Source organism: Lepisma saccharinum, chromosome 21 (assembly GCF_977018435.1).
Source record: "Lepisma saccharinum chromosome 21, izLepSacc3.1, whole genome shotgun sequence".
In the NCBI taxonomy this organism is placed as follows: domain Eukaryota; kingdom Metazoa; phylum Arthropoda; class Insecta; order Zygentoma; family Lepismatidae; genus Lepisma; species Lepisma saccharinum.
The window spans coordinates 2,396,522-2,420,407 of NC_139249.1; the positions used below are offsets into that span (position 1 = coordinate 2,396,522).

Below are 23,886 nucleotides of genomic sequence, written 5' to 3' on the forward strand. Positions count from 1 at the left end.
AACTGTTTGAAATGTGATACTGATATCATATATGGAAAGAACAAAAATGGAGAATTTCGCTTAATACAACTTATAAATAGGGAGCGGAAGTTGATGAAATGTCATCTTTTTTCTGACATCTCGGACGCGATGCCCATTAAATATACACAATATTACACTTCATCTAGAACCCAAAAAAGGTAATTTTAAAGTGCATTTTTTTTGCATTTGTTGCCATTTGTCAGGCTTTAGGTCATTTTCCCGGATTTTCGGCATTTACCCGTCATTTTTTGCAATATTCGGTATATTGTTTCATCATATTTTGTCACTTCTTTAATTTTGGTAATATTCTTGAATCTTTTCACCAAGGTATATATATCTCGCAGGATTGCAATTTACGAGCAAAAGAAATGCTGAACTGGTGACAGTCTTTGTTGTGTCGGGCGAAACCACCAGGTGCCCGTCTGGGGCAAACTCAGATTTAAGATCAGATAAGGAGAGGCTTGAAATACCATAGCTAGACCCCGTTTGCACTGAAAATTCTCGTTGCATATTTTAATTGAATGTGCATGTGCTATCATTTGGTGCCTTTTTTTTAAAGAAAGATTGCATTTTGTTTAATTTCATTTTCATTTCAATTTTTAAACTTAAACTAACAAATTTGATGGTCATTTTTTGCATTTTACGTCATTTTTTCCCCATTTTTTAGGATATTCTATAGGTCATATACCTATATTTTTTAGGTCATCAACTTCCGCTCCCTACTTATAAATATATTAAATTATGTGGATACCTGATGTGAAACGTACGATGCACGATCAGAGAGCCTGAATATTGCATTGAAAACTGCAGAGAACAATGACTGACTTATGAACAGTGAAAGGTTTTTCCATGCTCCAATGGGATTTTATTTATAACTATAAATAAACAAGGGAGAAGGTCACAGGTTGGTATGATGAAATAAATTGTAATCTAAAAGTTTTAATTGAAGAAACAAAACACGTTCGCGGTTAAAAATAGGGCATTCAATTTCAGACACATTACACTAACAGAAAGACTATTTTCAAAATTAATAATATTTGGATAACCGGCAAATCCAAACTTGATGTTAACCACGTAATGCACTTGATAATCAAAGAAACATAATTTTTCTTGAGCATGCCCTTTATTTTTGTGTCTTGATTGTTGAAATAATACGTTGAAACGAACAGTAGTATGTTTTAGAGTGTGTTTAGAATCTCTTGTGTACTGCATGTAAATACTGAAGTCATTTTAGTATCCTAATCAAATAACAATTATTCAGTGTAATCCTTTAAAAGGAAAGCCTTTGTTTCTTTGCAGCTGTTCATGACAGAAATTCAATTGCAAGACAAGTCACCAAATTAGCAATAGTTCTCTTACATATTTGTGGTATGTGCTTGTCTGCCTTATACCGGATGATGAAGGAAGCAGATATGAAAGATAGACAATTACTGTTCTTGGGTAGCTCGTCCTGCTTTTGTCAGAAAACCTGATCAGCATACTGAACCAAGCCATCACACGAAATACGACTTCAATAATATAATCCCGTTTCTGTGGCCAAATACCTCCAAAAAAAAGGCAATAAAATTGTCAGTGTGAGGAGACGGAGAAATAATTTCCTTTTATCTTACATTATACTCTGTCTGTATGCCTAGTGTGGTTTGTCTGTCCCAAAGCTGAAGACAAACCTCTGTCTGTTGTAACGCGTGGCATGTTTTCTTCCAGTTTACAAATCACGTAAAATACCTTCGTTCACTTCAGTGTGCTAGTTCTGCAGGCTCAAGGTCATGTCGACTGATAACGAGATAGACCACGTGACTCATGGGCCAACTGTCAGCACCGCAGAGAAGCTTCAGTAACTTTTGCGAGGTTCCTTCTAGTCCTTGACAGAGCGCATGCTCCGTAATTATGTGCAGAAAACCCATGTTTTCTGTGTATAAAATTTACGTATGTTTGGATTGTGTGCTCAAATGTTGCAGTAAACATAACTCCGTGACACACAACAACAATTACAAGCACTTCAAAGATTAGAAATATTAGCAAGCGTTACTCATAAGACGATTAGATTGTCCGACTGACAGAAGACCAGGTGGTGGGTTGGTAGCGTGTAAGTTTGACACGCAGGAGATACTGGGTTCGATTCCTCTTTGATTGCCTCCAATTTTTTTTCTTAACTCGAGCGACTATATATTTGAATTTTGTTTTCCAAACGATTACGATAATTTCTTGTGAATAGTATTATATGTATTTCTGGATCATTTTCTCGAAATAAATGTATACTTTTCGCCAGGCATAACATTTTGTTAAGGAATGTTTGTAAAATGATGAGATATGTGGAAAAAACTATCGCAAAAAATAATTTAAAAAAAAAAAATTAAAACGGTAAAGTAAAGATTTCCACCCAAAAATAAAGTAAAAATGTATTTAACTTTTACTCAAATAAATTATTAAATAAAATGCAATAATTAGTTGCTCGAGTTATATAAAAAAAACATAGGGCAATAGAACGGGAATCGAACTCAAAGCCTTCTGAACGTGAAACTTATCCCCTACCACGGGGCCACTTGACCACTTGAAAATCATGTAATAGCTTCGCCTCATCAAGGCACTTGGAACTCATCGAAACCTTCAAGCGCTTTTCCTCGATTTTTTCCTTCTTTTTAAGTCCACTTTATGCACAGTAAGAGAACTGGATCTATAGTTTAAAGTGGGATTTTAACCACTTGGAACCACTAAACCGCGTATCAAACTTTTCCTCTGGAGTTGTTGGCTAGCGTGCGATATTACCAATACTCGGTTCGGCCATGGATGTGGGTGTTTGTCCCAATGAGAATACAGATAATAGAGAGGAAATTGACATGTGTCACAAATGAGATAAAGGTGAAGAACGAGGATACTATTAATTTTGAAAATACTCTTTCAGTTAGTGTAATGTGTCTGAAATTGAATGCCCTATTTTTAACCGCGAACGTGTTTTGTTTCTTCAATTAAAACTTTTAGATTACAATTTAGTTCATCATACCCACCTGTGTCCTTCTCCCTTGTTTATTTATAGTTATAAATAAAATCCCATTTTAGCATGGAAAACCTTTCACTGTTCATAAGTCAGTCATTGTTCTCTGCAGTTTTCAATGCAATATTCAGGCTCTCTGATCGTGCATCGTACGTTTCACATCAGGTATCCACATAATTTAATATATTTATAAGTAGGGAGCGGAAGTTGATGACCTAAAAAATTTAGGTATATGACCTATAGAATATCCTAAAAAATGGGGAAAAAATGACGTAAAATGCAAAAAATGACCATCAAATTTGTAAGTTCCATTTTAAAAATTGAAATGAAAATGAAATTAAACAAAATGCAATCTTGCTTTTAAAAAAGGCACCAAATGATAGCACATGCACATTCAATTAAAATATGCAACAAGGATTTTCAGTGCAAACGGGGTCTAGCTATGGCATTTCAAGCCTCTCCTTATCTGATCTTAAATTTGAGTTTGCCCCAGACGGGCACCTGGTGGTTTCGCCCGACACAACAAAGACTGTCACCAGTTCAGCATTTCTTTTGCTCGTAAATTGCAATCCTGCGAGATATATATATACCTTGGTGAAAAGATTCAAGAATATTACCAAAATTAAAGAAGTGACAAAATATGATGAAACAATATACCGAATATTGCAAAAAATGACGGGTAAATGCCGAAAATCCGGGAAAATGACCTAAAGCCTGACAAATGGCAACAAATGCAAAAAAATGCACTTTAAAATTACCTTTTTGGGTTCTAGATGAAGTGTAATATTGTGTATATTTAATGGGCATCGCGTCCGAGATGTCAGAAAAAAGATGACATTTCATCAACTTCCGCTCCCTATTTATAAGTTGTATTAAGCGAAATTCTCCATTTTTGTTCTTTCCATATATGATATCAGTATCACATTTCAAACAGTTATTAATGGTTTGAATGTCATTTGTTGGGAAAAAAGTTTCGTATTACTTTAGATTCGAACATGCAAACGCAAGTATCAAAGTATTGCTTTAGACAGCACTCATGATTTTGAAACGTGGAAAGGTAATCATTTTACGGGAAAAGTGAAAGTTGGTGTGTGTTGACAGACTGTAGTTACTGCCATATTAGCACTGACAACTAGGAAGCGTTCTCAATGATCACGTGGCTGCATGTTTTTCGCTAATAGATAACTGCGTTTATTCAACACATACACAAATACATCGTCGCTTCGAAACATCAAATTTTCATCTTTGATGCTTTCAAATTACCAACATACGAAGTGGCATGCAATTCAAAAGGTTTTGCAGAAACCTCAGTTTTATAAATATGGTTGGATGAAATTAGACAAAAAAAAAAAAAACTTGCCTTCTGCTGGGCTCGAACTCGGGTTGCCCGCATGCTAGTCCGACACGATAACCAACACTCCAAACGAGACAATACGAAACTCTTTCGCAAGTAGTAGACTGAAACGCAAGTTAATTTTCAGATTGCTAATTCCCAAGGTATAACATGCCTAGGCAGATGTGTCTTGCATTTTCTGTACTTTTGTTATTTCAGTCGCTTTGGTCTCTCCCTAGGTCAATCACGGCAATAATGAGGAATATTTTTTTGACAAAGATGATAAACAAACACACAAGAATGATCACCCTCGAAAAAAAAAGCCAGAACTCGAGTCTGGAACCTTCGACGCGAGGTGTGTTTCTTGTTCTAACTATATCTGTGTGTTTTCGTTAGATATGAAATGAAGTAAATAAATAAGACAAGTGGGTGTAAGGGACTGGAGAATCGCAGCTACGTAACCATTGAGAAGATATCCATCGCCTAGATAGAGAATCTCTATATCCCATTGCGATAGAGAACTTATTAGAAGAATGAAAATACAAATTAAGCGAACAAATTTGATGCGTATCCTTTCGTCAAAATGCCTAGAAAACAATATTACATACTTCTTCACTAATAGAAAAGAATAAAAAATAATGTCCTTGGTGGGGATCGAACCTAGACCTCACTGATGAAAGCTCTGTACGCTAACCAACAGCCTATCAATAGCACCATGCTTTCCTTTTTCCAGTCAGTCTGTTTCCTTCCTCAGCACCTGAAGACGAAAAAACATGTTAATTTCTCTCATAATTGTTTCATTGCCTATTAATAGAAACCACGTATGTCACAAATAGACGCATTAATTTCTGTGAAAAATCCCATGTTTCGCACATCGTGCTTCTCCATTTACTGTTATTTGGACATTCACTTGGAAGTTAAAACTTAGCTTTGTGCGTTTGTTTTCGCGTGCATGTGTGTTCGATGTTTTTCTGGGCATTATTTTCGTTCAAAGCATTAATGTAATTGTAAAATATGGAATTTACTGTAATGCAAGGAGTGAAAATATAAACCCAGTCCGTCAGGTTCGTTCCCAAGCAAAATTAAATAATGGAACGTAACGTGGATCGAGTATTATTCCATGTCGAGAACACGAGACATTACGATCGACAATCTTCATCTCGTATTTCTCTTTTGCATCACTACTCAATTTACAGAGATGTATACCCGTGACTGGTATACAAGCCGCAGAATTGCAATGCTGTTTGGGTTGTCTAGTCACAAGGCGCTTGGTGGTCAGACATGGAAGGCTTGCTTCAGTGCTTCTTCAATAGGGTCGTTACAAGCCAGCTGTGTCCAAGACTGTACAATATCATTCATAAAAATAGGTTTATCTTTGTCATCTGAACTAATCAAATGTTTTAATTGTCATTTTTCGAATTCGTCACATTGCAATGATTACGAAATGTCTTATTTCATTTCTGAACCAAACAAAAAGTTGACATTTGTAGAGCAGTATTATGAAAAACTCAATATGCTGACCAAGGCAGAAATTTATTTTATTATAAAAAAACATAAACTAAACGTAATAGGTTGAAACAACATAGGGATGATGTACGACATAAGAGAGAGAGAGAGAAATGCGATATCTAAACACACGAGAGAAACAGGACATGACATAGAGTGGGATGAGGCTAAGCAGATAGGAAGGGACAAGAGAATGCTAGTGAGAAAATGGTAAGAGGCCAAGGAAATAGAGAAGAAAGGTGAAGAAGACTCAATGAACTGGAATGGGGGACTGATGATAAACAAAAAATGGAAGAAGGTGTTGGAAAGAGTGGAAAGGACAAGAGCGAAAGAGGAGAGAAGAAGGAATAAGAATGAAGGAAAAAGAGCGTGAGATAAAGAGTCCAACCACATCCACTTTCAGGTGAAAGTACAGTTGACAAAGGAAGGCCACCTGCTAGAATGTTCCAGAACAACTTTCTAATAGTCTGGAGGGGAGTAATGTTTGTGTATATATATCGTCCTGTTTTGTACCTTGTTACATTTTTACTTGGTGCAGAGTCTGAAGAAGACCTTGCTAGAAGGTTGAAACGTTACGTTTAGTTTATGTTTTTTATAATAACATAAATTACTGCCTTGGTAAGCTTATTGAGTTTTTCATATCATGGAAACAAGGCTTATAAGCAGTATTTTTAATCCGTAGAGGATCTACTGTAAAAGTGAGATTGAATCGTGAACATTAAAGACACACGTTAGTGTAAGATATGGATAATGAACTATGTTGGGTCAAAACGGAAACAGACTATCACCATTCAATTGTTTATAAAGTTGCAGATATATAAAATGATAAGATCAGGCATCTATAATGAGTGAGTTAAGTTTTAAATCTTTGTTATCGTGAATTCTCGTGATGATCTTATTTCAGTGAAGAAATTACGTGTAAGTAAATCAACCTCTGTCTATATACAAAACAGTTAGTCAATATAAGAAACATATGTAAGGTTTTAATATTGATGAAAGTAAATGTGAAAATTCGCGCCATCTATACTCTGTCTCCGGAAACTTTGGAGCAAGGCGGTGAAAAACGGAATATGGGAGAAAGTGAGTGCGAGGGGCAAAGCAGAGCATGCTGCAACAAGCAACTGCTACAGAGCGACCACAAGGAAAAAAAACCTTGGACGAAAAGTCCCCGCGCAGCTTTCCCTTCTTCCTTTCAGCACAGGAGTCGTGGATCTGCGCAAGTTTTTTTGTTTGTCGTTCCACTATAGGTGGATTCACTTTCCCTCTCACGAGTTCATTGGTAGAGCCCTGTCGAGTCACTACCTGCGGAGATCCTTGTTTTCGTTCGCTTGCTCTAGACATTCTTGGGACAGAGTATAGCGTGAAAACTTGTATTAGATTCCTCCCATTAAAAGTTCAAAAATGTTCTTTTTTAAAATCAATGCAGCCAGAAACTGAACAAGTATGTGCCACTCTGTGTCAAAACTCAGACGTTACGCTTGTCATATTTACGTGCCGTTTGCACAATTAAACAAGTTTTCTCCATAAGCGGTGTCTCTTCTTGAAGGCTCAAAAGCGAGACACCGCAGATGGAGTTGGGAAAATTTTTCATTAAAACCGGATTTGAAAATACTCGGAATCTCAATTAATCCCATAATATTCCCTTCCCGTAAGGAAAACTTCCATCCAGCGTTCTCCGTCCCACACGGCGAGGAAAATTGGGAATATCAGGACGAGATCCGCGCTTAATTTATGAAGGCTATGAAGTCCAGATATAGTCGTAAACATTCCGTTGGCTGATGGTGGGTGTTTTATCACACCCCCTTCTCCGAAACCAAGTGTCGTATGCTTTTGAAACAGAAATGAATGCGCTGATGCCTGGGGGAAATATTGGATTTTTACGCCTCCATTTAAGTATCAGTCTGTGTCCACATTTAAAAATGTGCAACTCATTTTCTGGATTAATATACATCGCCATCTGTTTTAGATAGTGACGTTAAGAATATGTATTGATACTGTTCTTAATGGTTCTCAGTTAATGTAAAATTGAGTGAGCCTTGAACGTTTTCGTAATATATGAGGGATGAGTGGCGAGGGAGAATATAAATTGGATAGATACTAATAACTATAGCTCTTTCCAGTTCTTACGGCGGACGCTCTAGAAGCTGGCAGGGGAAGTGGGGAGCGGGGAAGCGACCAATCCAGTGCGATAAGAAACGTAGCGGCCAGAAGAACGAGTTTCACGTAGTACTTTTTCCGGCCGCGTCGTTTCTCTCGGCGCCACTGCTGTCGTCTGGTTGGTCTGTTGCGTAATCCCCGCTCACATCCCCTGCCAGCTTCTAGAGCGCCCGCCGTAAGAACTGAAAAGAGCTATAGTGCTGGGATTTTCATGACTTAGCATATTTATTTTGGTAAAGGTGATGTGTTTCCTAAATATGTAGAAATTCATATTATGAGAAAACTAATTAAATTAGGGTGCTTCTTAAGGGCATATTTTTGGCCATTTCTGCGTGATAGAGCATATTTTGATGGATTTTCGGTCACATTCGGCATATTTTCGCTTTTGCAAGACATATACAGTCATTTTCGAAGTGGATTCGTTGTTATTCCCAGGTTCACTAGAGGTTTTTTTTGGACTGCAGCAAAATCTTTTTCATAAAGTATTCATTGTGCATTGAAACTCAGGGCCCCATAAAGTAAAAGTACGTAAGTGAAAATATCTCAGCATTTAGATATTCATGTTTGACTGATTAGTGTGTTAAGTCCACTTTGTGCACAGTAAGGCTAATCGGTACTGGACCTAAAGTTTAAAGTGGGATCCGAAACACTATGTGCCTCCACCGGGTATCGAACCCGGGACCCCTTGATTGCAAGGCGACGACGCTACCACTGCGCCATCGAGGAGGCCCTGATATTGATGTTTGGAACAGTCCAGTTATAATTGCATATTTGTCAAATTATAGTGCATATTTTATACAATTTTAGGTCATAACAGCATATTTTGCATATTTTGGTGATTTGTAGGTCATAAGAATCCTATCCCTACTAATCACTATTCCAGATGAACAGTGGTATTTAAGAGTGGATAGCAGTATTTAGAAGTGCCAAGACACTTCGTAAGTGTAACATATGGCCTTAAAGAGGGAGATGGGTACAAACGTAGGGCTTATACAGCAACCAAATGTCCAAACGATATCTAAGGGATGTCTTATGGATATATGTGGCGAAGTTCTGGATGTTCTACAGATATCCACGGAAATCCATTGGATATACATTGGATATTCCAAAAAGGGTGGCATGCTTCTCTCTTGACGTTATATCACGTTCATTTTCCTTCCATTCGACATTCTTCATTTGGGGTGAAGCAGGGCGTAAGGGGGGATAAAACCCCCACCAAGAAACGCTTGGAATTGCAATTCACATAAACTATTTTTATGCCGTTTTACTGATAGTACCAATGTAGTACATTGTTCTTAAGAAAAACTGAATATGCTGACCAAGGCAGAAATTTATGTTATTTTAAAACATAAACTAAACGTAACGTTTCAACCTTCTAGCAAGGTCTTCTTCAGACTCTGTACCAAGTACAAATGTGTCAAGGTACACAACATTCCTCTTCCTTCATCTCTCCTCTTTCAAATACAGTTGACAAGGGAAAGCCACCTGCTGGAATGTTCCAGAAAAACAACTTTCTAATTATCTTGTGTCTGGAGGGAAGTGATTTTTGTGTATACCTATCTTCCTGTTTTGTACCATGTTTCATTTGTACTTGGTACAGAGTCTGAAGAAGACCTTGCTAGAAGATGAAACGTTACGTTTAGTTTATGTTTTATAATAAAATAAATTACTGCCTTGGTCAGCATATTGAGTTTTTCTAATCATGGAAACAAGGCTTAATGGTGTTATGAATGTTCTTAAGTACAATAGACCAATAGACGCCCAGCCTCGGTGAATGAGCACGTTAAGTGGTCGAATTTCGATCTCGAGTCACAGCCTGGGAATTTCTTCGTGAGCGTCCCGTCGCGTATTTCATCTCATCGTCACTCATTTACATCGTCGCGATTAGCAAAAGTGGAAGAAATGCAAAGCAAAATGACAGCAATATAGATTTAAAGCTTTTAGAGTTTGCCAGTCCATTTTAGGCACAGATAGGATAATCGGTACTGAACCAACGGTTCAAAGTTAGATTCAAATCAGAGACTTCTTGATTACAAGGCGACGATATTATCGCTACGCAAGTATATACCCCCAAAAGTTAAGAATATAAGAAAAGAGATGGTGACCATTTATGAACGAGCAAAAGGGGAGAGATTCCATAAAGGGAGCAACGCGACTGCAGCTACAAGCCGTTTACAGCAGCGCGTAATACTATGCTCCGCTCACTCGCTTTCTCCCCTTCTCTACTGTTTTGCGCTACCTTGCTCTACAGACTCCTGTGATAGGCTGTAGTAATCCATGCACAGAATATTGTCCATACTCTGAGTAAGACCGCATAATACTCCATCTTGGCAAATACTCAGGAAACGTGAGTACTGAAGACGCAACCACATTAAGAGTTAACATATCCCCGAGAAAGCTACTCCACGCAGTGCATTCCATATGACGTCACCATCGCGCCTGCAGCATAGACACCACGCACAGCAGCAAACATGGAAAACACCCTGAGGGGACCGGAACGCCCATTTCCACCCACCCAACCCATGAATTTTGCATCGGCCGGGTTGTAATCCAGGCTTAGCGACGGGCGTGCTCATCCAGGCACGACTAATCGCCCGCTCAAGACCGAAAGCACGGGGGATAATCTTGGGCAGAGCCCTCGTGGCGGCGGTAGCTGCAAAACTGTCTGCACTTCGCCAAAAGAAGAGGTTAATGTATCACCCAAAAGTGGGATCCTCATAGAATGGGAGAGGGGAAGCTTGCAGTTCCTTGAAAGTATTTCCGGTTCGTCCTTCTTCCTAAACCTTGACGCCCACTGAGACGCGGCAACAGAAGGCAACAGCCCCGTTTCCGGGGCCTTTCAAACTTTATGATAACCTGCAGACTTCTGGCATGGAAATTCCGCGTTTCGGTTCCGCGCGTTTCTCTGTAGTGGGCGTTACACCATTTGATTTCAATAGAAGCAGACAACAGAAGTCTCAGTGGGCGTTAAGCATAAGGCACCAAAAATTTCATGCAAGTTTTGTCCGCAACAATCTTACTCAATTTTATCTCATCCTGGATGCACTCTGTCCACCTATTCATTTTCATTTAATTTTCATCAATATTTCTCAGAGTGGTACTCAACCTTAAAAATGGGGTGTAAGCGGTGATCCTTAAACGTAGGACACCAAATAGTCAACCTCACTTGCACGTAGTGCTTTGAGACGTGGTTATTTTCATTCACCCTCCCTCACCCTCACACGCCCTCACCATCACAACTCGCCCATCGCCCTCACCCTCACGGCTTGCCTTTCGCCCTCACTCTCACACACCCTCACATTCACGACTCGCCTTTCGCCCTCACACACCCTCACGACTCGCCTTTCACCCTCACATACCCTCACCCTCACGACTTGCCTTTCGCCCTCACTCTCACACACCCTCACCCTCACGACTCGCCTTTCGCCCTCACACACCCTCACGACTCGCCTTTCACCCTCACATACCCTCACCCTCACGACTTGCCTTTCGCCCTCACTCACACACACCCTCACCCTGACGACTCGCCTTTCGCCCTCACTCTCACACACCCTCACCCTCACGACTCGCCTTTCGCCCTCACACACCCTCACGACTCGCCTTTCACCCTCACATACCCTCACCCTCACGACTTGCCTTTCGCCCTCACTCACACACACCCTCACCCTGACGACTTGCCTTTCGCCCTCACTCTCACACACCCTCACCCTCACGACTCGCCTTTCGCCCTCACACACCCTCACGACTCGCCTTTCACCCTCACATACCCTCACCCTCACGACTTGCCTTTCGCCCTCACTCACACACACCCTCACCCTGACGACTCGCCTTTCGCCCTCACTCTCACACACCCTCACCCTGACGACTCGGTTTTCGCCCTCACCCTCACGACTCGCCTTTGCCCTCACCTTCACGACTCGCCTATCGCCCTCACCCTCACGGATAGACTTCGCCCTCACCTTCACGACTCGCCTATCGCCCTCACTTACACACCCCCTCACTCTCACACACCCTCACCTTCACGACTCACTTTTTGCCCTCACCCTCACGACTCGTCTCTGCCCTCACCCTCACGACTCGCCTATCGCCCTCACTCTCACACACCCTCACGACTCGCCTTTCGCCATCACCCTCACATGCCCTCACCCTCATCGATCGACTTCGCCTTCACCCTCACAAGTGTTCGGAGGGTGAGGTGTTCCCTCATGAGTGTCGCCCTCCGGAGGGTGACCACTTCTGCACTGCACTGGATTTGACAGACTAACGAAGCTCTGGCATCTGTACCTACAGCCAGTGTAATCTTCGTAGGATTGTTTGTGTTGTCCTGTGTCTTGCCCTTATGTGTGCTGTGTGCCCCTTTGGAGCCTCAGCTTTTAACCGAAGTCAGAATGTTTTAATATTTTGGTAAACGACATTACAGTTATTTTAGTTCTGGTAATGGGCTGGACCCCGTATAACGTGACGGGTGCAAAATAGCCTAAGTGCTGACACACCCAAAAATTTAACTTCAAATTCAACCCTCATAAACCCGCAGCCCGGTAAAATCGTTTTTAACAAGTCTATGACAATATCAACAATTTTACTCGCAAATAGTTTTTTAAAACTTTATACATTAATTAACATGTACCCTTGAAATTTAACATTAATAAACAAATTATGACATAATCATAGAGTACTAGTACATAATCATATATCTAGGCTTGGGCCGAGATAATAGCCGTGGGCGTTTGACTACCATGCGAGAGACCCGGGTTCGATCCCCGGCGGGAGAGAACCAGGACATTTTTTCACCTGTTCAAGCGGCTCCGGCGCCCACCAGTGGGTACCTAGAGGAAACTATGGGGGTAAAGGCGGCCATGGGCGTGTTACTGATCACATCACCCCCACCTTCGGCCGCGATCAAGAAAGTGTCAGGCCCTAACTCCACACCACCTATACGCGTATACTTTTTAACTTTATATCTTGGCTTGTTGACAAGTATAAAATTTGATTCAAATTAGTTCACAAACGCAGGATCTAATGTAATCTACAGTTTACCTAGCGTACTGAAGAGGAGGGGCGGGGGGCTGTCAGGCCCACCACCTCAATTTTTTTAAATGTTTCAACTGGGAAAATTTTATAAACAAATGAAAATAAATTACATTGTTCCATACGGTGTTCTGAATATTCTGTATTAGTTTTGTTCATAAAAAACACAAACGTAATGTAATTAGGAGGCAAAATGCATATGGAGGGCGTATCAGGCGCCATCTTTAAAAGCGTGAAATTCGAGACAAACTCACTATAGGCCTTTTCTACTGTTACGGCGGAAGCCCTATATGCTTGTAAGGGAAGTGGGGAGCGGGGAAGCGACCAATCAAGCACGATAAGAAGCCTGTAGAACGAGGTGCACGTAGTTCTTCCTTCCGCATCGTCGTAACTCTCAGCGCTACCGCTGTTGTCTGGTTGGTCTGAGAGCATAACCCCCGCTCCCCACTTCTCTTGCCAGCATGAGGATTGGCCGCCGTAACAGAAGAAAATACCTATAGTGAGTACAATTAGTTGGTAATGATGGTATTTTTGTAATTATTATAATTAATAAACAACTGCTTCTCTGTAAACAAAGAAGCATTAGGGCCTCCCCGATGGCGTAGTGGTAACGTCGTCGACTTGTAATCAAGGGGTCCCGGGTTCGATACTCGGTGGAGGCACATGGCGCAGTGGTTCGGATCCCACTTGAAACTGTAGGCCCAGTCCCGATTAGCCTTCCTGTGTATAAAAGTGGACTTCAAGCAACAAATAAATACAAAGAAGCATAAACAACAAACTATTATGTTTCTTGCGAGTGTTAGCGAATTGTAAAATATGGGTGTGACACTCATGCAATAATTGGTTATTATTTTTTATTATTGATGGCAATTTTTGTAATAATTATAAATAATACATAACTAAACTTCTATAAACAAGAAAGCAAAAAGCAATTCAGTAACGAAATGGTTTCTTGAATTTTAGTGATTAAAAAAAGTGTGAACCTGTGAGTCCCTCAGGTAAGTAAGTTTCTCGTACATCACGGGTAAGCTCGAGTTATTTTGAATCTGAATCCTCAGAATATCATTCTCGGTTCGCCTGACAGCATTGTCCATCCCGTTCTCAAGACTGGAGAGGAGTCTGCGGTGTTGTATACTAGATGCGGCTGTTGTCTTGCGACCTGACGACAAGCAGATGCATGACAACCACGAGTCCTCCCCATCTGAGGGAAGATACACTCTCCCCATTTTGAGATTGCTCCGAAACAAAAAGATACAGAGAAGCGACACGAGGAAATCGTGAAATTGAAAGGAGAGTGAAAAAAAAAGAAGAACGATGTCTACAAGATGCATCGATACAGATGCAAAGTGGTATCTCGGATCCACTCCTCCATCTCGCATCTCTCCTGTCGCGTGACGTCTGGGAAGAAAGGCTCTGACAGGACCGGGAGAATGCATTTTCTCTCCGACGATGCTTTTTTTGTTTTAGAGGATGCTGAGATGAATATTTTTTTATGATGCGCGTCTCCTCCTGTATGTGCATTGACGGCACGTCGTCTTGTTTTTGGGGTCGCCCGTGTCAACCTTGAATGGAGTGCCTCCCCCCTCCCAAATTCTCGTTCATTTTATTTTCCAATCTTCCCTGACGTTGTTTCTGTAGAAGAAATCTAGCGTCACTTCAGGGGAAACATTTTTAACTTCTGCCCAAGCAGAAAACAAATACGTTCAACAATCGTTCCACAATTTCCTTGCTCTCTCAATCCCTGATCCTTACTCTGTCTCGTACACTCGCCAACTGTCACCGCTCTCTCTCGATTCCACCTCTTATACCACAGCCGCCTCTCAAGTCAATAACCTAACATTTGCCTAATTCCTTATTCACCATTCCTATCTCTGCTTCCTGATATGTTAAGAATAATAGCAGACTTGCCTCTTCTACCCAACGTCTTGGGTACGATTCGAATATGTTTTCTGGTCACAATGGACAATATTGATGACGTCACAAGCAGACAACTGGGCAAGATTCAGTCCAAACTCGCCCGTCACGTGGCGGAGAGATTAGCACAGAGTGTTGCGACGCCAGAAGTCTTGCGTTCGAATCCGAGTATGGACATAGGCGTTCTCTGTGAGTGTCCCTTCATCAATCATCACATCCTCTTCAAGATTACCCAAAAGTGGCTGAAATGCGAAGTAAAATAAACCCAACTATACTCCGTTCCAGCTGTTTGTGGAGCAAGGCCGCGCATAGCGACAGAGAAGAGGAGAGAATCGAGTGGGCAGAACGAAGCAGTACACGCTGTTGCGAAGGCTGGTAACTGGAATCGCGTCCCCTCCACGCAATCCCGTTCCCCCTCACGTGTTCACTGATGGTACCGTCTCGCGTCACTACTTGCGCACAGACTTGTTTTCGTTCGCTTGCGCCGGAGATAACCAGAACAGGACAGGATATATATGCAATACAATTGGATTCTCCATCGCAAGGGGCAACTATTAAAATTGTGAAAGCAGTCATGAAACATAATTATGGCGTGTTTCGTACATCAATGTGACGTTCGCAGGATACGTTCATATATCCCTCATACCTTACAGAGGATAACATAAAGCATTAATGGGGCAAGGAAAACATGCATTTTTTAAGGAAACAGTGGCCGGTTTCGAAGCTCAACTGCTGCACTGCTACCATTGTTGTTACTGGGAGCCCAGCAGACTCACGTGACGGCAGCGGCGCCATCTATTGGCTGCGGTTCTCCTTCTTTTTGTCTTGTTATCTCCTTGTAAAAATTGCTATCATCATTATTGGACATTACAGTAAATTTAATCAGTGTTTGCGTGATCTGGAGGCAGGACACGTGCATGGAAAACTTGTCATATCACGTTATAAACAAAATCAGTACATCGACTTTAAATGCATATTCTAACGTTCACGTTGAATTTATGACTGCAACTTACTTTCCGAACACCCCACAAGTAGAAAAAGAGCTCTTTCATCAAAGGTTTACGCTTCACTCCTGCCCACAACGGACACCTTGACACGTACATCAAGCTCTTCCGCTCGTCTGTTGATTTCACAGGTAAAGGAAAAAGGTTCCCCTGTACTTCATCGTCGATGTTTATTTTTTTTCTACCATGCTGCCAAAGCTACATCGCCCAAGGTGCAACAAAACTTGTCAAGTGACCGACGTAGAAAGAAAAACGATACGTCACTGTATCCACTTCATATCATCTTCCTGCTCCGACATGTAAGCAAACAAGACTTCATGTCCACTTTTTTGGTATTGAAGTGGATAGCAGCATTTAGATTGGTTGATTTGGTGTTTTAAGTCCACTTTATGTACAGTAAGGCTAATCGGGACTGGACCTACAGTTTAAAGTGGGATCCGAACCACTTGTGCCTCCGCCGGGTATCGAACCCGGGACCCCTAGCAGCATTTAGAACTGCCAAACATTCGGTAAGGGCAGAATATGGAGAAAGGGGGTATGGGGAAGGCCACCGCAGCAGAAAAATATCCGAGACATCCCATGGATATTTGTGCCGAAGTTCAGGATGCCCAACGGATATCCACGAGTATCCAATGGACATCCATTGGATATTCGGGGGGATGTTCTGTGGATCAATTTTGGATATGCTTTGAATAAAGTTCAATGCTGTTCACGTGACTGTTTCGGCTTTTTCGTGCACGTATGTACAGTCACGGACATTGACTTTCATTACTATCACTCCAACCCAGAAGTGTCCGTGGCTGTACAATATCATTCATAAAAATAGGTTTATCTTTGTCATCTGAACTAATCAAATGTTTTAATTGTCATTTTTCGAATTCGTCACATTGCAATGATTACGAAATGTCTTATTTCATTTCTGAACCAAACAAAAAGTTGACATTTGTAGAGCAGTATTATGAAAAACTCAATATGCTGACCAAGGCAGAAATTTATTTTATTATAAAAAAACATAAACTAAACGTAATAGGTTGAAACAACATAGGGATGATGTACGACATAAGAGAGAGAGAGAGAAATGCGATATCTAAACACACGAGAGAAACAGGACATGACATAGAGTGGGATGAGGCTAAGCAGATAGGAAGGGACAAGAGAATGCTAGTGAGAAAATGGTAAGAGGCCAAGGAAATAGAGAAGAAAGGTGAAGAAGACTCAATGAACTGGAATGGGGGACTGATGATAAACAAAAAATGGAAGAAGGTGTTGGAAAGAGTGGAAAGGACAAGAGCGAAAGAGGAGAGAAGAAGGAATAAGAATGAAGGAAAAAGAGCGTGAGATAAAGAGTCCAACCACATCCACTTTCAGGTGAAAGTACAGTTGACAAAGGAAGGCCACCTGCTAGAATGTTCCAGAACAACTTTCTAATAGTCTGGAGGGGAGTAATGTTTGTGTATATATATCGTCCTGTTTTGTACCTTGTTACATTTTTACTTGGTGCAGAGTCTGAAGAAGACCTTGCTAGAAGGTTGAAACGTTACGTTTAGTTTATGTTTTTTATAATAACATAAATTACTGCCTTGGTAAGCTTATTGAGTTTTTCATATCATGGAAACAAGGCTTATAAGCAGTATTTTTAATCCGTAGAGGATCTACTGTAAAAGTGAGATTGAATCGTGAACATTAAAGACACACGTTAGTGTAAGATATGGATAATGAACTATGTTGGGTCAAAACGGAAACAGACTATCACCATTCAATTGTTTATAAAGTTGCAGATATATAAAATGATAAGATCAGGCATCTATAATGAGTGAGTTAAGTTTTAAATCTTTGTTATCGTGAATTCTCGTGATGATCTTATTTCAGTGAAGAAATTACGTGTAAGTAAATCAACCTCTGTCTATATACAAAACAGTTAGTCAATATAAGAAACATATGTAAGGTTTTAATATTGATGAAAGTAAATGTGAAAATTCGCGCCATCTATACTCTGTCTCCGGAAACTTTGGAGCAAGGCGGTGAAAAACGGAATATGGGAGAAAGTGAGTGCGAGGGGCAAAGCAGAGCATGCTGCAACAAGCAACTGCTACAGAGCGACCACAAGGAAAAAAAACCTTGGACGAAAAGTCCCCGCGCAGCTTTCCCTTCTTCCTTTCAGCACAGGAGTCGTGGATCTGCGCAAGTTTTTTTGTTTGTCGTTCCACTATAGGTGGATTCACTTTCCCTCTCACGAGTTCATTGGTAGAGCCCTGTCGAGTCACTACCTGCGGAGATCCTTGTTTTCGTTCGCTTGCTCTAGACATTCTTGGGACAGAGTATAGCGTGAAAACTTGTATTAGATTCCTCCCATTAAAAGTTCAAAAATGTTCTTTTTTAAAATCAATGCAGCCAGAAACTGAACAAGTATGTGCCACTCTGTGTCAAAACTCAGACGTTACGCTTGTCATATTTACGTGCCGTTTGCACAATTAAACAAGTTTTCTCCATAAGCGGTGTCTCTTCTTGAAGGCTCAAAAGCGAGACACCGCAGATGGAGTTGGGAAAATTTTTCATTAAAACCGGATTTGAAAATACTCGGAATCTCAATTAATCCCATAATATTCCCTTCCCGTAAGGAAAACTTCCATCCAGCGTTCTCCGTCCCACACGGCGAGGAAAATTGGGAATATCAGGACGAGATCCGCGCTTAATTTATGAAGGCTATGAAGTCCAGATATAGTCGTAAACATTCCGTTGGCTGATGGTGGGTGTTTTATCACACCCCCTTCTCCGAAACCAAGTGTCGTATGCTTTTGAAACAGAAATGAATGCGCTGATGCCTGGGGGAAATATTGGATTTTTACGCCTCCATTTAAGTATCAGTCTGTGTCCACATTTAAAAATGTGCAACTCATTTTCTGGATTAATATACATCGCCATCTGTTTTAGATAGTGACGTTAAGAATATGTATTGATACTGTTCTTAATGGTTCTCAGTTAATGTAAAATTGAGTGAGCCTTGAACGTTTTCGTAATATATGAGGGATGAGTGGCGAGGGAGAATATAAATTGGATAGATACTAATAACTATAGCTCTTTCCAGTTCTTACGGCGGACGCTCTAGAAGCTGGCAGGGGAAGTGGGGAGCGGGGAAGCGACCAATCCAGTGCGATAAGAAACGTAGCGGCCAGAAGAACGAGTTTCACGTAGTACTTTTTCCGGCCGCGTCGTTTCTCTCGGCGCCACTGCTGTCGTCTGGTTGGTCTGTTGCGTAATCCCCGCTCACATCCCCTGCCAGCTTCTAGAGCGCCCGCCGTAAGAACTGAAAAGAGCTATAGTGCTGGGATTTTCATGACTTAGCATATTTATTTTGGTAAAGGTGATGTGTTTCCTAAATATGTAGAAATTCATATTATGAGAAAACTAATTAAATTAGGGTGCTTCTTAAGGGCATATTTTTGGCCATTTCTGCGTGATAGAGCATATTTTGATGGATTTTCGGTCACATTCGGCATATTTTCGCTTTTGCAAGACATATACAGTCATTTTCGAAGTGGATTCGTTGTTATTCCCAGGTTCACTAGAGGTTTTTTTTGGACTGCAGCAAAATCTTTTTCATAAAGTATTCATTGTGCATTGAAACTCAGGGCCCCATAAAGTAAAAGTACGTAAGTGAAAATATCTCAGCATTTAGATATTCATGTTTGACTGATTAGTGTGTTAAGTCCACTTTGTGCACAGTAAGGCTAATCGGTACTGGACCTAAAGTTTAAAGTGGGATCCGAAACACTATGTGCCTCCACCGGGTATCGAACCCGGGACCCCTTGATTGCAAGGCGACGACGCTACCACTGCGCCATCGAGGAGGCCCTGATATTGATGTTTGGAACAGTCCAGTTATAATTGCATATTTGTCAAATTATAGTGCATATTTTATACAATTTTAGGTCATAACAGCATATTTTGCATATTTTGGTGATTTGTAGGTCATAAGAATCCTATCCCTACTAATCACTATTCCAGATGAACAGTGGTATTTAAGAGTGGATAGCAGTATTTAGAAGTGCCAAGACACTTCGTAAGTGTAACATATGGCCTTAAAGAGGGAGATGGGTACAAACGTAGGGCTTATACAGCAACCAAATGTCCAAACGATATCTAAGGGATGTCTTATGGATATATGTGGCGAAGTTCTGGATGTTCTACAGATATCCACGGAAATCCATTGGATATACATTGGATATTCCAAAAAGGGTGGCATGCTTCTCTCTTGACGTTATATCACGTTCATTTTCCTTCCATTCGACATTCTTCATTTGGGGTGAAGCAGGGCGTAAGGGGGGATAAAACCCCCACCAAGAAACGCTTGGAATTGCAATTCACATAAACTATTTTTATGCCGTTTTACTGATAGTACCAATGTAGTACATTGTTCTTAAGAAAAACTGAATATGCTGACCAAGGCAGAAATTTATGTTATTTTAAAACATAAACTAAACGTAACGTTTCAACCTTCTAGCAAGGTCTTCTTCAGACTCTGTACCAAGTACAAATGTGTCAAGGTACACAACATTCCTCTTCCTTCATCTCTCCTCTTTCAAATACAGTTGACAAGGGAAAGCCACCTGCTGGAATGTTCCAGAAAAACAACTTTCTAATTATCTTGTGTCTGGAGGGAAGTGATTTTTGTGTATACCTATCTTCCTGTTTTGTACCATGTTTCATTTGTACTTGGTACAGAGTCTGAAGAAGACCTTGCTAGAAGATGAAACGTTACGTTTAGTTTATGTTTTATAATAAAATAAATTACTGCCTTGGTCAGCATATTGAGTTTTTCTAATCATGGAAACAAGGCTTAATGGTGTTATGAATGTTCTTAAGTACAATAGACCAATAGACGCCCAGCCTCGGTGAATGAGCACGTTAAGTGGTCGAATTTCGATCTCGAGTCACAGCCTGGGAATTTCTTCGTGAGCGTCCCGTCGCGTATTTCATCTCATCGTCACTCATTTACATCGTCGCGATTAGCAAAAGTGGAAGAAATGCAAAGCAAAATGACAGCAATATAGATTTAAAGCTTTTAGAGTTTGCCAGTCCATTTTAGGCACAGATAGGATAATCGGTACTGAACCAACGGTTCAAAGTTAGATTCAAATCAGAGACTTCTTGATTACAAGGCGACGATATTATCGCTACGCAAGTATATACCCCCAAAAGTTAAGAATATAAGAAAAGAGATGGTGACCATTTATGAACGAGCAAAAGGGGAGAGATTCCATAAAGGGAGCAACGCGACTGCAGCTACAAGCCGTTTACAGCAGCGCGTAATACTATGCTCCGCTCACTCGCTTTCTCCCCTTCTCTACTGTTTTGCGCTACCTTGCTCTACAGACTCCTGTGATAGGCTGTAGTAATCCATGCACAGAATATTGTCCATACTCTGAGTAAGACCGCATAATACTCCATCTTGGCAAATACTCAGGAAACGTGAGTACTGAAGACGCAACCACATTAAGAGTTAACATATCCCCGAGAAAGCTACTCCACGCAGTGCATTCCATATGACGTCACCATCGCGCCTGCAGCATAGACACCACGCACAGCAGCAAACATGGAAAACACCCTGAGGGGACCGGAACGCCCATTTCCACCCACCCAACCCATGAATTTTGCATCGGCCGGGTTGTAATCCAGGCTTAGCGACGGGCGTGCTCATCCAGGCACGACTAATCGCCCGCTCAAGACCGAAAGCACGGGGGATAATCTTGGGCAGAGCCCTCGTGGCGGCGGTAGCTGCAAAACTGTCTGCACTTCGCCAAAAGAAGAGGTTAATGTATCACCCAAAAGTGGGATCCTCATAGAATGGGAGAGGGGAAGCTTGCAGTTCCTTGAAAGTATTTCCGGTTCGTCCTTCTTCCTAAACCTTGACGCCCACTGAGACGCGGCAACAGAAGGCAACAGCCCCGTTTCCGGGGCCTTTCAAACTTTATGATAACCTGCAGACTTCTGGCATGGAAATTCCGCGTTTCGGTTCCGCGCGTTTCTCTGTAGTGGGCGTTACACCATTTGATTTCAATAGAAGCAGACAACAGAAGTCTCAGTGGGCGTTAAGCATAAGGCACCAAAAATTTCATGCAAGTTTTGTCCGCAACAATCTTACTCAATTTTATCTCATCCTGGATGCACTCTGTCCACCTATTCATTTTCATTTAATTTTCATCAATATTTCTCAGAGTGGTACTCAACCTTAAAAATGGGGTGTAAGCGGTGATCCTTAAACGTAGGACACCAAATAGTCAACCTCACTTGCACGTAGTGCTTTGAGAGGTGGTTATTTTCATTCACCCTCCCTCACCCTCACACGCCCTCACCATCACAACTCGCCCATCGCCCTCACCCTCACGGCTTGCCTTTCGCCCTCACTCTCACACACCCTCACATTCACGACTCGCCTTTCGCCCTCACACACCCTCACGACTCGCCTTTCACCCTCACATACCCTCACCCTCACGACTTGCCTTTCGCCCTCACTCTCACACACCCTCACCCTCACGACTCGCCTTTCGCCCTCACACACCCTCACGACTCGCCTTTCACCCTCACATACCCTCACCCTCACGACTTGCCTTTCGCCCTCACTCACACACACCCTCACCCTGACGACTCGCCTTTCGCCCTCACTCTCACACACCCTCACCCTCACGACTCGCCTTTCGCCCTCACACACCCTCACGACTCGCCTTTCACCCTCACATACCCTCACCCTCACGACTTGCCTTTCGCCCTCACTCACACACACCCTCACCCTGACGACTTGCCTTTCGCCCTCACTCTCACACACCCTCACCCTCACGACTCGCCTTTCGCCCTCACACACCCTCACGACTCGCCTTTCACCCTCACATACCCTCACCCTCACGACTTGCCTTTCGCCCTCACTCACACACACCCTCACCCTGACGACTCGCCTTTCGCCCTCACTCTCACACACCCTCACCCTGACGACTCGGTTTTCGCCCTCACCCTCACGACTCGCCTTTGCCCTCACCTTCACGACTCGCCTATCGCCCTCACCCTCACGGATAGACTTCGCCCTCACCTTCACGACTCGCCTATCGCCCTCACTTACACACCCCCTCACTCTCACACACCCTCACCTTCACGACTCACTTTTTGCCCTCACCCTCACGACTCGTCTCTGCCCTCACCCTCACGACTCGCCTATCGCCCTCACTCTCACACACCCTCACGACTCGCCTTTCGCCATCACCCTCACATGCCCTCACCCTCATCGATCGACTTCGCCTTCACCCTCACAAGTGTTCGGAGGGTGAGGTGTTCCCTCATGAGTGTCGCCCTCCGGAGGGTGACCACTTCTGCACTGCACTGGATTTGACAGACTAACGAAGCTCTGGCATCTGTACCTACAGCCAGTGTAATCTTCGTAGGATTGTTTGTGTTGTCCTGTGTCTTGCCCTTATGTGTGCTGTGTGCCCCTTTGGAGCCTCAGCTTTTAACCGAAGTCAGAATGTTTTAATATTTTGGTAAACGACATTACAGTTATTTTAGTTCTGGTAATGGGCTGGACCCCGTATAACGTGACGGGTGCAAAATAGCCTAAGTGCTGACACACCCAAAAATTTAACTTCAAATTCAACCCTCATAAACCCGCAGCCCGGTAAAATCGTTTTTAACAAGTCTATGACAATATCAACAATTTTACTCGCAAATAGTTTTTTAAAACTTTATACATTAATTAACATGTACCCTTGAAATTTAACATTAATAAACAAATTATGACATAATCATAGAGTACTAGTACATAATCATATATCTAGGCTTGGGCCGAGATAATAGCCGTGGGCGTTTGACTACCATGCGAGAGACCCGGGTTCGATCCCCGGCGGGAGAGAACCAGGACATTTTTTCACCTGTTCAAGCGGCTCCGG

General features: G+C 42.0%; 1 protein-coding gene across 1 annotated transcript in view; it reads right to left on the reverse strand.

The window, feature by feature from the left end:
- LOC146004296 (uncharacterized) overlaps positions 1-23,886 on the reverse strand; it is a 953,900-nt gene that overhangs the window by 490,154 nt on the left and 439,860 nt on the right. The gene's annotated exons all lie outside the window — the stretch shown is intronic.